This window comes from Sebastes fasciatus, chromosome 2 (assembly GCF_043250625.1).
Source record: "Sebastes fasciatus isolate fSebFas1 chromosome 2, fSebFas1.pri, whole genome shotgun sequence".
Taxonomy (NCBI): Eukaryota; Metazoa; Chordata; class Actinopteri; order Perciformes; family Sebastidae; genus Sebastes; species Sebastes fasciatus.
In genome coordinates this window covers 35,664,720-35,679,134 of record NC_133796.1, presented here as the reverse complement: position 1 = coordinate 35,679,134, position 14,415 = coordinate 35,664,720, and the positions used below count along the sequence as shown (strand labels likewise).

The 14,415-nt window shown below is 41.7% G+C and overlaps 2 protein-coding genes across 8 annotated transcripts in view; both read right to left on the bottom strand.

The window, feature by feature from the left end:
* The window catches only part of LOC141759697 (casein kinase I), a 407,488-nt gene that overhangs the window by 73,343 nt on the left and 319,730 nt on the right, over positions 1-14,415 (bottom strand). The window lies entirely within an intron of this gene.
* The window catches only part of tspan4a (tetraspanin 4a), a 192,069-nt gene that overhangs the window by 99,610 nt on the left and 78,044 nt on the right, over positions 1-14,415 (bottom strand). The gene's annotated exons all lie outside the window — the stretch shown is intronic.

The window sequence follows — 14,415 nt, the reverse complement described above, 5'->3', positions numbered from 1 at the left end:
ACCTGCCACTCTTACAACAGCCATTCACGTTTTTGCGTCAGCCACCGTAGTTCTCCTACACGCTTGGCACACGGAGGAGAGGTTGCACCCTGCAACTTCACCGCTAGATGTCGCCAGATCCTACGCACTGGACCGCTAAAATCCTACTCAAGTAAAAGTACAGGAGCATTATCAGCAAAATGTACTTAAAGTATCAAAGTACTGCCTTGTGACATTAATGTGAGCAGCATTTTACTGTAGTTCCTAGCGTATAGGGGTCGGCCCCCCCCCAAAGGTTCACAAGATTAATCTGAGGGGTTATGAGGTTAATGGGAGAGGGAAGAAGAAAAAACTAATTTCTGAGACACGTTTATTTTTTTATGCCTCCGCGCCGGTAGGGCTGACCCAAATGCTTCGAAGCTTTGACCGTTGCCATGGTAACCATCCTCCAAGTCAGTATTTCTACAGTTTTTTTTTTAAATATAATATATATGTAATAAAAATGCCTAAATTCCCAAATAGCCCATGAAATCCCACAACATTATTCATTATTCATATTCAACATGAATTATTATCAGTTATTCTCAGATGGATGTCGCTGTTTTTGTGTGTAAAGTGGTGTGGCAGCAGCACTGTCCTGGGGACTGAAATGATGGAAATAGAGACAGACAGACAGAAGAACATGTCAGCCTGCTGCTTCGAAAGCCCAAAAAATGATATTCGGCACAGCCCTACACGACGGAGGCATTATGTTTTCGGGTTGTCCATACGTCAGTCTGTCCGACCGACCAAACCATTCTTGTGGATTTGATATTTCACTTGGACGCAAGGATGAACTGATTAGAATTTGGTGGTCAAAGGTCACTGTGACCTCACAAAATACATTTATGGCCATAACTCAAGAATTCATAGGCTAATTAAGACAATTTTACACAATTGTCTAACAGGATAAAATGATGAAGTGATGACATTTTGGACAGACATGGATGTAAATTGCAACTTGACTGGTCGGAGGGGGCATACAACTGCGAGGCAGTTTTATGTATTTTATAAGCTTATCTTGTGTTTTTTATGTAAAATATTAATCTGAAAAATAACTAGTAAGAACAACTGTCAGACAAATGTAGTGGAGTAAAAAGTACAATATTACCTTTTGACTATGGAGTAAAAATATAAAGTACTATAGCATAAAATAGATATACTGAAGTAAAGTACAACTACCTCAAAACTGTACCCAAGTACACTACTAGTTCACTACTGGATTCTGGATATATTTTGCAGCTATTTTTTTCTGAATCTGGCTTCCTTCCATCATATACACACACAAACAAACACGTATACACACACACACCAGTGTAGCATTAGAGTGTTTGTAAATGCTAAAGCATGCCTCTGGCATCTCAGCACCCTCCTGACTGAGACTTCAGCATCTCATGAAGCCTGGCAAGCTCACAGACAGTGTTACTTCAGTGTTCAGTACTTCAGCTCTCACTGCTCGTACACTATTAGCCACTCCATACCTGGAGAAAAGGGCACGCTTGGCACTCGCACGCTGACCTACTTTTCACCATAAAAGCCTGACAGCATCTGCTCAGCCTGGAAATCAGTTGTTCTGCACTCAGAGGAGGAAGGAGTCGGACAGTCTGTGTCTGGTCAGCAGAATCAGGGAGTTAAAGGATGTTGGATAAGAGGAGCAGGACGTGACAGTGAGTAGAATTGGTAACTTGTGCAGCAAAACGATCTTGTGATCTTGAGTCGTAGAAATCAGATTTAAAGTCACTCTAATCGCTCACGCCTCCTTCCCAGCTCCCACTTTTCTCTTTCCATTTTGCACATTTTTATACTTCCATTTCAGGCACTTACATGTGTCTCTATAAACCGAGGAAGAGTGCGACAACGGTAAAAACTTCAATTACATCAGAATTTACAAGGACTATAACTGGGCCTCTGACTTGTGTGTTAAAAAAATCCAGCTGGTCTTGTTCCACTTCAATTTCTCCCAGTATGTAAATCAAAAGGTATTTAACCTGGCGGGTCAAACTGTGCTGCTGGTAGTTTATTCCCAAGGTGCTGTGTGAATGTGTATTAGGGGATTACATTGTGTTTATCATCCAAATGAAATCTCAACTCTCAAACTCTGTTAAGATACCCATTACTGAATACACACGGGAGGGAAGCTCAGTAAATTTAAGAACACTGCAGATGCCCGTTGCCTATCCAGAATCCATACTAACACATTAGTCATGGATAGAGGGGAATATATCTGCATCTAACTGTGAAGTCACGGCGCCATTTTCTGGTTTCTAAGTCCAAACATTTTTAACCTTGGCCACTCTTCTGGGGCGCACAGCATCTTCACTGAATTATCTATCTGTGCTCTACACAGAATTGCAAAAATACATCTGTACTCAGATATTTAATATCTTCTGATGTATTAGGAGGGTGCAGTGTGATAAAAGATATATACTTCCCCTCGGGTGTTTTGATGTTCTATGATAAAATCAAACTGTAGCAGCTCTCGCACAAGCGAAAGCCCAGAAATATTGCTGTGTAGCCTCGCTGTGTTGTAAAGCTTCCTGCCGTCATCTTCCCACTCCCACTTTGTAGTCTGGGACATATTAAAATACTTATTTGGGCTGGAGGCATTGTCTAAATCTGGCATTTGTTGCCAAGATGGAGAATAGTCTATCTCTAAACTAGAGCTGTCAAAGGTAACGCAATAATAATGCGTTAATGCAAATTTGTTTTAACGCCACTAATTTCTTTAACGCATTAATGCAACTTGCAATTTTTAGGCTGTAGTGGGCTCAGTTTTAAAGATAGAGTGAAGAAACTGGCATCATCCAAACTTACGCTAAATTTTGGTGAGGAAAAAACTGGTAAGGCCATTTTTAAAGGGGTCCGTTGACCTCTGACCTCAAGATATGTGAACAAAAATGGGTTCTCTGGGTACCCACGAGTCTCCCCTTTATAGACATGCCCACTTTATGATAATCACATGAAGTTGGGGCAAGTCATAATCAAGTCAGTACACTGACACACTGACAGCTGTTGTTGCCTGTTTGGCTTGAGTTTGCCATGTTATGATTTGAGCATATTTTTTATGCTAAATGCAGATTTCCAATAATAAATATATACATATATTTGCATAAAGCAAGAATAGTTGCACACTCCCAAGTTGATAAGAGTATTATATACTTGACAAATCTCCCTTTAAGGTACATTTTGAACAGATAAAATATGTGTGATTAATTTGCAATTAATCGCGATTAACTATGGACAATCATGCGATTAATCGGGATTAAATATTTTTAGTGATTGACAGCCCTACTCTAAACCTGCAGAGTATTTGGCTGGAGGCATGGCGTCTCCCTCGACAGGTATAAGGCTCAACAATCTCATGATATCCATTCATTGCCCTGAATTAGATCATTAGTCAGTAATAGCCAAAGAGCAGACTCCTGTAATGGACATCCTCTCCTAGCTTTATAAAAGTTGGATATGGGAAGATTTTCCAACAGGTTTTCCAAATCAAACATAGACTGTATAAGAAGTGAACGTAGTCACCGTGACGTCACCTATTGGTTTGTGGACTACCGTTTTGAAGCCTTTAGTTCAGTATTTTGGCCGTCGCCATCTTGTTTATTTGCAACCAGAAGTGATACGAGATGGTGGTACAACCGAACACTGAATAAGATGTTTTTAGGCCACCGAACTGTTTCAATTAATGTTCATGAACTGAAAACACACTGTGAAAGTGTCAAGGGCGTAAGACGAAAACACGGACAACTCCCAGACCGGACAACACCTCGGTAGCGACCTGTCAATCACAAGGTAGCCACGCCCTAAAGCATCCCCTGCTTTATGGTCTGTTTGACTCTAAATGGGACCATAATTTACTAAATGAACATCATGTTGTATTAAAGAAGACTTGAAACTATTGATTGAGACCAAAAGTCCATAATATTATATTGTGAGGTTGGGAGGCCACCAGAGCTAACACATCCTGGTGCAAAAAGACTGTAACTTCATACAAAGTGCCGAGTCTCAACTAATACCTGTCCCTGCGTCCGTGCCCACCCCTTGCATTCCCTTTCAGTCATATTCTAAACAAAGTCATTATCAAACAGTGCAAGTACAAGCGCAGCACAGTCATCTGCATCGACTACATTCAGCTGTTTTTTCATGCCCATCGGAACTTGTGAAGACAGGGTGCATCCTGCATTTACATTTTAACGTTGTTCAAAGTGCAGCTGCATGAGACATCATGGCGCATTTATAAAGACTAAAAGAGGAGGAGGAGGTGGTGGAGGAGGAAGAAGAGGAGGAGGGTGCCTGCTTGATACAAAAGCTTATTGCCTTCATGTTCTCCTTCCATTACACTGACGCCAATGTCGGTGCCCTCGATAAGCCTCTGGAATGATGTTCTAAGAGAAGATGGGTCACTAGAAGCCTGCAACACATTGCAGAGCCGAAAACACTGCCCTCTTCGACCCTCTATAAATAAACTGGAGGAGAATGGAGAAGACCCTGAGAAGAGAGGGGGGGGAGAAGAGGGCGAGGGGGAGAGACGCTGCAAAGGGTAATCAATAAATCTGTAATCTCTTGAGAATTCTCTCCTCCCCCATCCCTCTGCGCAATCAGGAACCCACACACACACACATAAACACTCATGTGCTCACACACAGACCTCCAGCTGCCTGCAGGTCTGGTCTCATTATATCGACTGGGATTGGGAGGAGACTGATTTGTTGCAGCGGCGCCCGGTTTGTCAGACGTGGTGACAGCAGTCATCAAGTCCCAGGGCAAAGTCAGAGTGGAGGGACCAGCTCACGCACAGCTAATATGCTTCTGCTTATTTCCCTAACGCCAGGTGATAAAACTGCCCCATAAATCATGCGTTGCACATGTGCACATCCTAAAGGCTGGCCCACACTAAAAGATTTTTCAGATTTTTAAAATGTGAGAGACGACATGTTATGTTCAATTTAACAGTTTTGTTCCTATAGTGTGTGAAGAGCAACGATTTGGCCAAAACATCACACCACACACTAACAGATTCATTCATGAACAACAAGAGTCCCGACTCTTCTGAATCTCGCGAAATATCTTGCGAATAAACGTGACTTTAGTGTAAACAAACGATGATGGGCAGGAAGAATTAGCGATGTTAGCTTTTGCGCTACGTTGCACTGAAAAATCACAAAGGATGTATGGATGATGTCATGGAGACACGTTAAATAAACACTTGTGTTTTTGCCACAAGTTAACAAGATGGTCCTCCATTTCTGAGCTTTATCTTACTACTACTTTATGCTTCGTGTTTCGCATTAGCTCATGCATTGGCCGCGGCTGCTTAGTGTTCAATTAGCTATCGTTCTTCCCCACGTGACTGGGTCATCGTCTGTCCTCGGGGTTCCCCACACACAACAGGATATCTGATCATAAATATTGAACATGTTTAATATTTACGATTTGAAATCGGTGCAGCCAGGATTGACTTCCGGGCGAATCGGGGGATGTAGAAAACGCGCTTAACATACCTAACACCACAGGAATATCTGGAAAGATAATCTTTAGAACCATCAATAGATCGAGGCTTTGCTGAGGATTGTCGGGAGGGAGGAATCAGGTCCCAAATGGGCTTGATTCTCTTCTAGTGTGTACCCAGCATAAGCAACCATCAGCTGTGTAGGAACACATTATTGATTCTTATTTAATGTTATGCATGGTTATTTTACGAGTAAGTAACTCTTTTAGTCTCTCTTCTGAATAAGGGTGTCATTTGATCTACAGAGATTGCTTCCTCATGCCCTAAATTGGTGACTCTGTTTCAAAGTCGTAGAAATCATCAAGGCTCTCATTTTTTTTTAATTTCCTCAATTTCTGAGCATCCATTGTTGAATTCATTACAGAGGAATCATATTGAAGTAAAATTACTCTCAGTCCCCGGTCCCCTCGAGTGTTGACTGATCTTAATGTGCCCTCATTTGAGAACCGGTTCTGTGTGCTCGAGTCACTTTGGCATATGCACACATAGCTCCCCCAGGACAGGTGTAGTATATCTGATAACGATAATAACGAAGGTACAGTACCAGCCGCACAAGCATAAGGGACAGTGACTATCTAATGAGGAGAAAAGACTTCCTTTGTCTTTATAATAACTTTAACCCTCTGAGGGAGCAGTTATCAGCAGCGTTAACAGTCTAGTTTCAAATATTTATCACTTCTATTCGTATATGCATCACTTATAAGACGTACTGTGGGTGCAATAATGTAACAAGCAGAGAAAACCATTTGCAATGTGACATAAAAGACATTTGGAAAAAGTAGATTCATAATGAAAGTCTGTAGAGTTGAACTGATGAAAGCCAGACTTGTAGTTTATATGGAATAATTTGATGATGTTAATTGAATAATGTATTATCTAAAGCTGTCAATCATTTAAATATTTAGGCAATTTAATCACATATTTTTTTATCTGTTAAAAATGTACCTTAAATGGAGATTTCTCAAGTCTTTAATACTCTTATCAACATGGGAGTGGGAAATATACTGCTTTATGCAAATGTATGTATACATTTATGATTGAAAATCAATTAACAACAAAATACAAATATCGTCCAGAAACCCTCAGCAATAAAGTGTTAAGTCAGTAAATAAAGTGGGCATGTCTGTAAAGGGGAGACTCGTGGGTACTCCATAGAACCCATTTTCATTCACATATCTTGAGGTCCGAGGTCAAGGGGTCAATGGCTATGCCAGTTTTTTCTCGCCAAAATTTAGTGTAAATTCTGAGCTTTACTGAGCCTCATTTTCAACAAACTATCATGACATGGTTAGTACCGATGGATTCCTCAGGTTTTATAGTTTCATATGATTCACTCTAGCTTTACAACTGAGCCCGCTTCAACCTAAAAATTGCAAGTTGAGTTAATGTGTTAAAGAAATTAGTAGTAGTAATACAAATTTGCGTTAACATGTTAACGTTTCATTTCTGAAAACGGGATGCAAACAGTTAAGAAGAAAATAAAGTTCTACATAAATGACTCACATTTGAGATTCAGACTTTTTATAATAAAGCCACACTTTCTGTGTGCAGACACAAATAAATCCAACACCTTATAAGAGGACCGAGCAAAGCACACAGGTGCTATCTCCTGCAAGTACATATGGGAAATGCAGTTCAACACATTTATAGTTCCCGAGATCCAAATGCTACAAAAAGCCCAAGAAATATACAGCCTAACGGAAGACGTAAACATAAATCGATGCCAAAGCAATCAAGACATCAATAAGATAAAAACATAGAAGAAATATAAGTGAAGGATTTATTGCACAGTCGTCAAGAAAACCATTAAAATGCAGTACTCAAACCACTCAAACACATCAATACAATACAATACAAAACAATCTGTAGCATTATATTATATATTACATTATAGCATTTAAACCCTGAGGGTGTAAACGGCCTCACATCTGTGTCCAATAGACAAGCGAAGGTGGTAAACAAACAAAATTTAATGAATAGCATAATTTATTGAACAGCTAAATTGCTAAAATGGCCTTAGACACCACATGGTTATCCTCTTCAGCAGATCCTTCATTATAAATAGGTATTGTGCATCCAGGCCTTGTTCAGACTCAGAAAGCTTTATTTTTAAATTGTATTGAGATCCCAGGACACCAAATATGTCATGCAGAATTCTTTAAATATATTAATACACAACATATCTCCCCCTCAGTATAAGCGTTATGTTGCTTCACTGCAACAAGCAAGTTGATACCAAGTGAGAAAAATGTTTTATCTGATGCTGAGGGGCATATTTCACATTTAATATTTTGGCTCAGGTGGTTAATCCACCTTGGACCGCTGCAGTGATATACTGGACCTTTCTTCATATTGATGGATGAATAAAATAGATGGCAATGTCATTACGTATTTAGAGAAGATATTTAACCCTCTGAGACCCCCAATAGACCTGTTTTTGTCTTTTTTAGGGAGGTACAGGAGGTCTTTAGGGGGAGATAGCAGGTCAGCAGTAGATGTCACATAGAAGTGGTGTACATCATCTGAAAGCTGGGAACCTGAAGATTGATTAATTAATTAAACTCAGCACTGTGTGTCAAGTTGTTCTAGTTATAAATCAGAAATAAACATTAATTAATTAGATTAAAGTGTAAAATAAGGGTTTAGAACATTATGATAGAAGTTTTTGACGGCCCTCCCCATGTTCTATTATGTCTATTATGTTCTATTATGTCTCGTAAGTTTGTGGGTTGATACCATTTGTTACACAGATTTGGGGCAAAATTTCGCCATTTTTTACCACTTGAGAATTTATAAAAATGATCAATAATCCCTCCAAAATACCACATTAAGACACCAAGACCTCGAGGAACACCATAGAAAAAGCCATGCTGTGATTTGGTATCAAAAACTTTTGACATTTTGAGATTTCTGCAAGAAATGCGTTTTTCGGCGATTGGATGGGACCACTTCTGCTCTGGAAACTGCTCAGAAACCCCCTTATTGCCCTAGGTCTGTAGTTTGTTGTTGTAAAGTTCCATGAGGCTGTGATTATCTTAGAGGTCACCACAGGTCATTTTATACAGTGAGGTCAAGTTTCAAGAATGCTCTCACTAAGATGAAGTGGCTACTATGGGGATCTAACATCATCACACATGAATACAATTGAGCTCATTGGATCCACAAGACTCTCAGCTTTACAGTTATACACAATTAATGCAATTCCAAGACTGTTTATGAACTCCAGTATGCAGAAACATTCAAATATACTATTTTTAGAATAGGCGAAAATAACGCATTGATACTGCATGAAAAAAACTGCTTGTTTTTTGCCCCAAACTGCATGTGGTTATCATAAAGTGGGCATGTCTGTAAAGGGGAGACTTGTGGGTACCCATATAACCCATTTTCATTCACATTCATATGATATCTGTACTTTCTTTCTAGCTCTAAAACTGAACCTGCTACAGCCCCTGAAAGACAGTTAAGTCAAGTCTCAGGGGGTTAAGAAAGAGGCTGTTATGAAAACACATATTTATCCTCCGTGTCCCTCTGCTTTCATATCCTTCCACTATGTTAGTTACAAATTCAACAAAACTTCCTGCAGGAAAAATAAAGAAATTTTGAAAAAAAAACAGAAACATTCACTAATGTTTAGATCTTGATTGAGCATCCACGAAGCCATCCTTGAATTGAATTGGTAACAATTAAATAGTTGGGAGTTAATGTGTTCGGAACATCAGGAGAGAGCAGTGTCTGCACTTTAAGGTGCACCTGGTGCTGTAAAATGCCCTCATATACCTCAGCCTTTATACATCTGTGCAGAGCAATCAGCCGACCTAATGACTCCCTCGAGATGGACGCTCTCTCCAGCACAGATCCACCCCCGTGTTTAACAGTGGCAGCAGACATTGACAGACAGAGTCAAAGTGGTTTTCTACAACCATAAACCTGTGCAGCTGTAAGAAAAGCTCATCAGACGACATTAACTGTTTCCTCTGTGCTGTGGTCCAGTCCTGTCTGTCAGCCTTGGACACAATTGATTTCTAAATGGCAGCCCTGTAACACATTGTCGAGCTCACAACATGCTGTACGTTTTCTTGTTCAGAGCAGCAAGTCCTCATACGTTAACAACAGGAGCAGGCTGCTTGTAAGTGTCCTCAAAAACAACGTGATCTCACAGACATACGTGACATGACCACGACCTCTTAACAGCGCGTTACATGTTGGTGGCACGTGTGTTAAAATGAGCCTAAACATTAGGTTCAGGTATCAAAACTACTTGGTTATAGGTTTAGGAAAGAACAGATCATGGTTTGGGTTGAAATACAAACACAGGACTTTCACCAAGGAGGCCGCTGTTGGTGTCCCGTATGAAACTAAAAGTCAACGTTGACATTTTGTTATTCACGTGAGTTGTTAGTACTGTGGCTCGTTTGAGTCAGTCGGTGGTTTTGTTGCCTAAACCTAAACTTCATGTGAAAATGGAAGTTTATTTTGAAAAGACACTTTGCATGTAACGAGCGTATATTGACGCGCCGTCTCTGACACGTGCAAAACTGACGCTAGAGGGGTACGTAGAGCGTCATAGTTTGAAGCATAGACTGTATATAAAGATGGATGACGCGTCTCCACTTCCTCCCACTGTACAGAAGTGAAGCCAAAATATCCCGGATATTGGAGCTGCCATCTTGAGATTTTCATGTCATTTGGAACCAGAGTCTACACAGTAGTAATCAGGCGGTGGAGCCGCGGAATCGAGGTCACCCTCCCGAACCGATCGCAAGCCGTGCACGGCCGCAGCTTGACAGCAAGAGAGACTCACAGCTGTCAATCATGATGTCTCACCCCCTTTTTATAGCATCAAATAACTAATTAAAACCAAACTTATCAGAATAATGAACACTTGAACATACATCAGCGTGATAAGAACTATCTAAAATGACTTTTTTAACTTTTTAGTTTGACCCATGTCCCATCTGCTAACATGGAGGGGGCGGGATTTATGACCTATACTGCAGCCAGTCACCAGGGGGCGATCCAGATGTTTTGGCTTCATTTTTGGGGAGCGTTCATGTAGTCCATTTTTATATACAGTCTGAGGTTTGAAGTTCGGGGCCACTGTCCAAGCTGCGGTATTGAACGCATTGGGATGAGAATATGTTGACTGCAATAGTCTACCGCTCACTGTCTGGAAGTACATTATAATACAGTACAGCAGGGGTAACCATCTTGGAATAATGCGCGAATGCTCCAAAGTCTGAGTAACAGGAGGTGACCATTCTGCCGATAATGTGTGAATCCGGCATTCGCTCATCAGCCGCGGTAGTTTGCCAACTTGCCCTTCAAGTAGTCACTCCCATGCAGCACCATCTGTTTCACAAGACGCACAAATGAGTCTTTCCTTGTGACCAGACTGAAAAATTCTTTGTGCAACAACAAAACAATGTCACACTGTTTTCCGCCTTTTCAACTGAAGGCAGTCATTACTCTCACGACAGCGAGGAGATCGTTTGTCAGTACAAACGTGATCACAAGTCATTTGAGGTGTTTGAACGAACAAATGGTGCTGTCACTCCTCTGGTGAGGACAGTCTCACTTTGAGCATATCAAAGAGGCCAGTGTCATTTCTAAAGCGGAGTCGAGTATCTGCGAGCACATGAGATGTAGACATGAAATGATTTTACAGCGTTTTAGTTAATTAGTCCCTTTAGAACCTTCTTAAAGCGCATATTAAAGAGACGATCGTCTTTTAGAGACGACACCTCCCGCTAGTTAACATTCAGTAGGAACTGATTTGCCTGTGTGGCTTGCCTGTGTCACTGTGATTTAGTGACTTCAAAGTTCAATTTATGTTGTCGTGATTTCCATAAATTTGTCCTTGCTCTCTTTTACTCCCTCACAAACACACATACGCAATCACATCCAATGGGGAACAGGAGTGCAGTATTTCACAAAGCATATGCCTTCTCTGTTTTTCAATAATGGCCTCATATTCCCAGTCAGCCTTCTAATATGCCTCCTGGTGCATTCAGGTGATGCTAATGACAGATTGAAACGGCAATATACCTGCGCTGTGTGTGTGCAACACTGACTAAATGATTCCCCTTGAACGGACAAAACCGAAGCTGCTGGCCTCACACGCAGCCTCCCGTTGCTGCGCACCCTTCTGTGTTCTCTGCTGATAAAGGCGTCGCAGATGAAAAACACCTCCATAGCACGCTGTAGGGAGAAACAAATCTCTGACAGCGAAAGTATGAGATCAAACAACATGGGGAGGGGAGGGGGAAGGCGAGAGAGAGGGTAATAGAAAGCTCAGCGGACAGTGACCAATGAGATGTGTACGAGGGAATGGCAGTGGCATAACAAATCAGAACTGGAGGAGAGAGAAATGGAGACCAATGAGGAGTGCCCTGCAGAGCAAGAGTGGCATCACAAATTATTAATGGAAAGAGAGAGTTGGAGGGAGGGAGGGAGGAGAGCGGAGAAGGAGGGGAAGGGGCAGCGAGTAGAAAGAGTAACAAACAGTCCCATGAGGACTGCATGACAAAATGCAGTGGCAGGCAGCGTTACCGACAAGGAGGCATGAGACGTAGGATGGAGAGGGACAGAGTAGGGGGGGAGGGGGAGCAGCGAGATGGAAATAATCAGAGTGGGTCAACAAAGCAAAGAGCGCTGACAAATAGACCAGTCGGCTCGTTCAATCAGAGAGCTGTTAAGCAGCGGGCGGCCCTCCTGAAACTCACAGCCAGCGTCCGAGGGACTGTGTTCATATGAGATTATTCTGCAGGACATGATTTACATCCGTGAAGTAAGGGTGTTGAGGTCGGGGTGGTTGATGGCCGTGCAGCACGTCTGACCTTCATGCATGAGACCGTAATCCTGTCACTGAACTGCAGTTAGTGTTTGGTTTCTGTTATCCAACCCGGATCTTTCCCTCAACATAATCGTACCATAGTTGTTATGCAAAAATAGTGTAAAAAGAAAGATAATATAAATATAGAAAATGTGAAAATAAAATGCCATTGAACGTAATCCAGGTTTTGCAGTGATGGTTTTGGAGAATCATAGTCGATTGACTGTGATGTTTTAGGGCGCTTTCATAAGCCATAGTCTGTTTGGCTAGTCCTAATCAGAGTTAAATTGATTTGTTTTTTATTTAGTCTGGTTTGGTTTCACAGTGCACAAATTAAAATGGACCAAAAAAAAAAACATTTGCTTAAAGGGAGGGTTAGTTCAGATTCGCCAGAGTCACTCAATAACACAAACAAACTAACCGATCGAGGCAGCGGTAGACCAGCAACTCCTGTGTTCTGCGATGTAAAATTACTGTTGTTGTCAATGGAGTCTGTTTGCTTTGAAGAGAGCATATAATGGCTTCGGTTCCCTGTCGGGAACATAGACTGTATAGGTGTCTGACGGCAAGGTAAAGCGATGAAAATATTTTAAATATAGTGTACACTTAAACTGATTTTTTTTAGGTCAGCCTTTCCTTTAGGTGGATAAAATATGTTTTGCTGTTGGTACATCACTTTGCTCCCGTGCTGGTACAAACTGGGGGCGTGCCGACCGTCATCTACTGTAGGTAATACACTGAATATGGATAAGTACCTTACAGTCCCACTTAAAAACACCCGAACTATCCCTTTAACATCATCCTTCAAGTCATTTTTCATGAAAAAAATTCAACATTCACTAGTTCCAGTTTCGCAAATGTGAAGATTTGCGAAACTGTTATGTATCACTGTGAATTGAATATCAGTTTAGCTGTCACCTTGAGCTCTTGGAAAATGTTTTGGGCGTTTTTAATTAATTCCTGACATTTTGAAGACTAAACAATTAATCATTTAATCGTAGAAATAATTCATCTTTAATGACGATCATCTTTAGTTTCAGCCCTGATTCTGACTCAGCTGGCAACAGCCCTCCTCTCTCAGTCGTGTATGTGCTCATGAGTGTGTTTGTTTGTTTGCCTTTGTGTCACTCAGCCTCGCTGCCTCAGCCTCTGCATTTGTGTGTGTGTTCACGCCTCAGCCGAGCGAGTCCATCTATAAACCCCCTAACACTCCTTCACTCTGTCTCTCCCTCGTTCTCCCAGACGACTTCTCTGACATTTTAATTCCTTGCTTCTTAATTGTGCTGCTCTTTCCCTACTTTCACATCCTTACCTCTCCTCTCTCCTCCTCCTCCCCCACTCCCATCATTAACACCTCATTCCCTAAAGCCTCCCCCCTTGTTCTGCTACACCTCAGACTCTCCTCCTCCCCGTCTTCCTCTCTTCCCATCATTAGCTCTCTCTTTTCCCCACCGACTCACACATCGCTCTCTCTCTCCGTCGCCCCGTCTATCCCAATTTTCTTTGCTTCCCTTTGCATCCTTACCTTGTCATCCTTTACCCTATCTGCCCTCCCGCTATCCACCTCCCCTTTCATCTCAGCCTCACCTCCCTCATCTTCCTTCAGCAGTCACCATTTCAAATCACCACCATGTCCACCAGTCTCCTCAATATGGCAAATCCACCCTTGGTGAGAGGGGCTTAGACTTGAGCAGGCTCAACTAGCCCAATGCTGCCCCGGAGAGCGGACATAGAAGGCTATGTTAAGACGAGGATTAATCACATAAAAGAAGGTTTCTGAGCTTTTTCTGCTCGAATACACACCCACACAGCAGCTGCATAGCAGGGAGCCCTCTGCCACTGTACATCCAGATGGATACGCAGGTAATACGATGGAAGGGTTGGCACTGAATATTTCAAAAGGCATCAAATAGAACGGGGCGGACTAGAAAACACGGGGGTTAAAAAAAAAAAAAAAATGAAGAGTGTTGTGTTGTACTTTGCAGATTCAAATGACTTTGAATGCACCAGGGAAGTAAAACTGGTGCACAGGAGGAGAGAGGAGTGATCA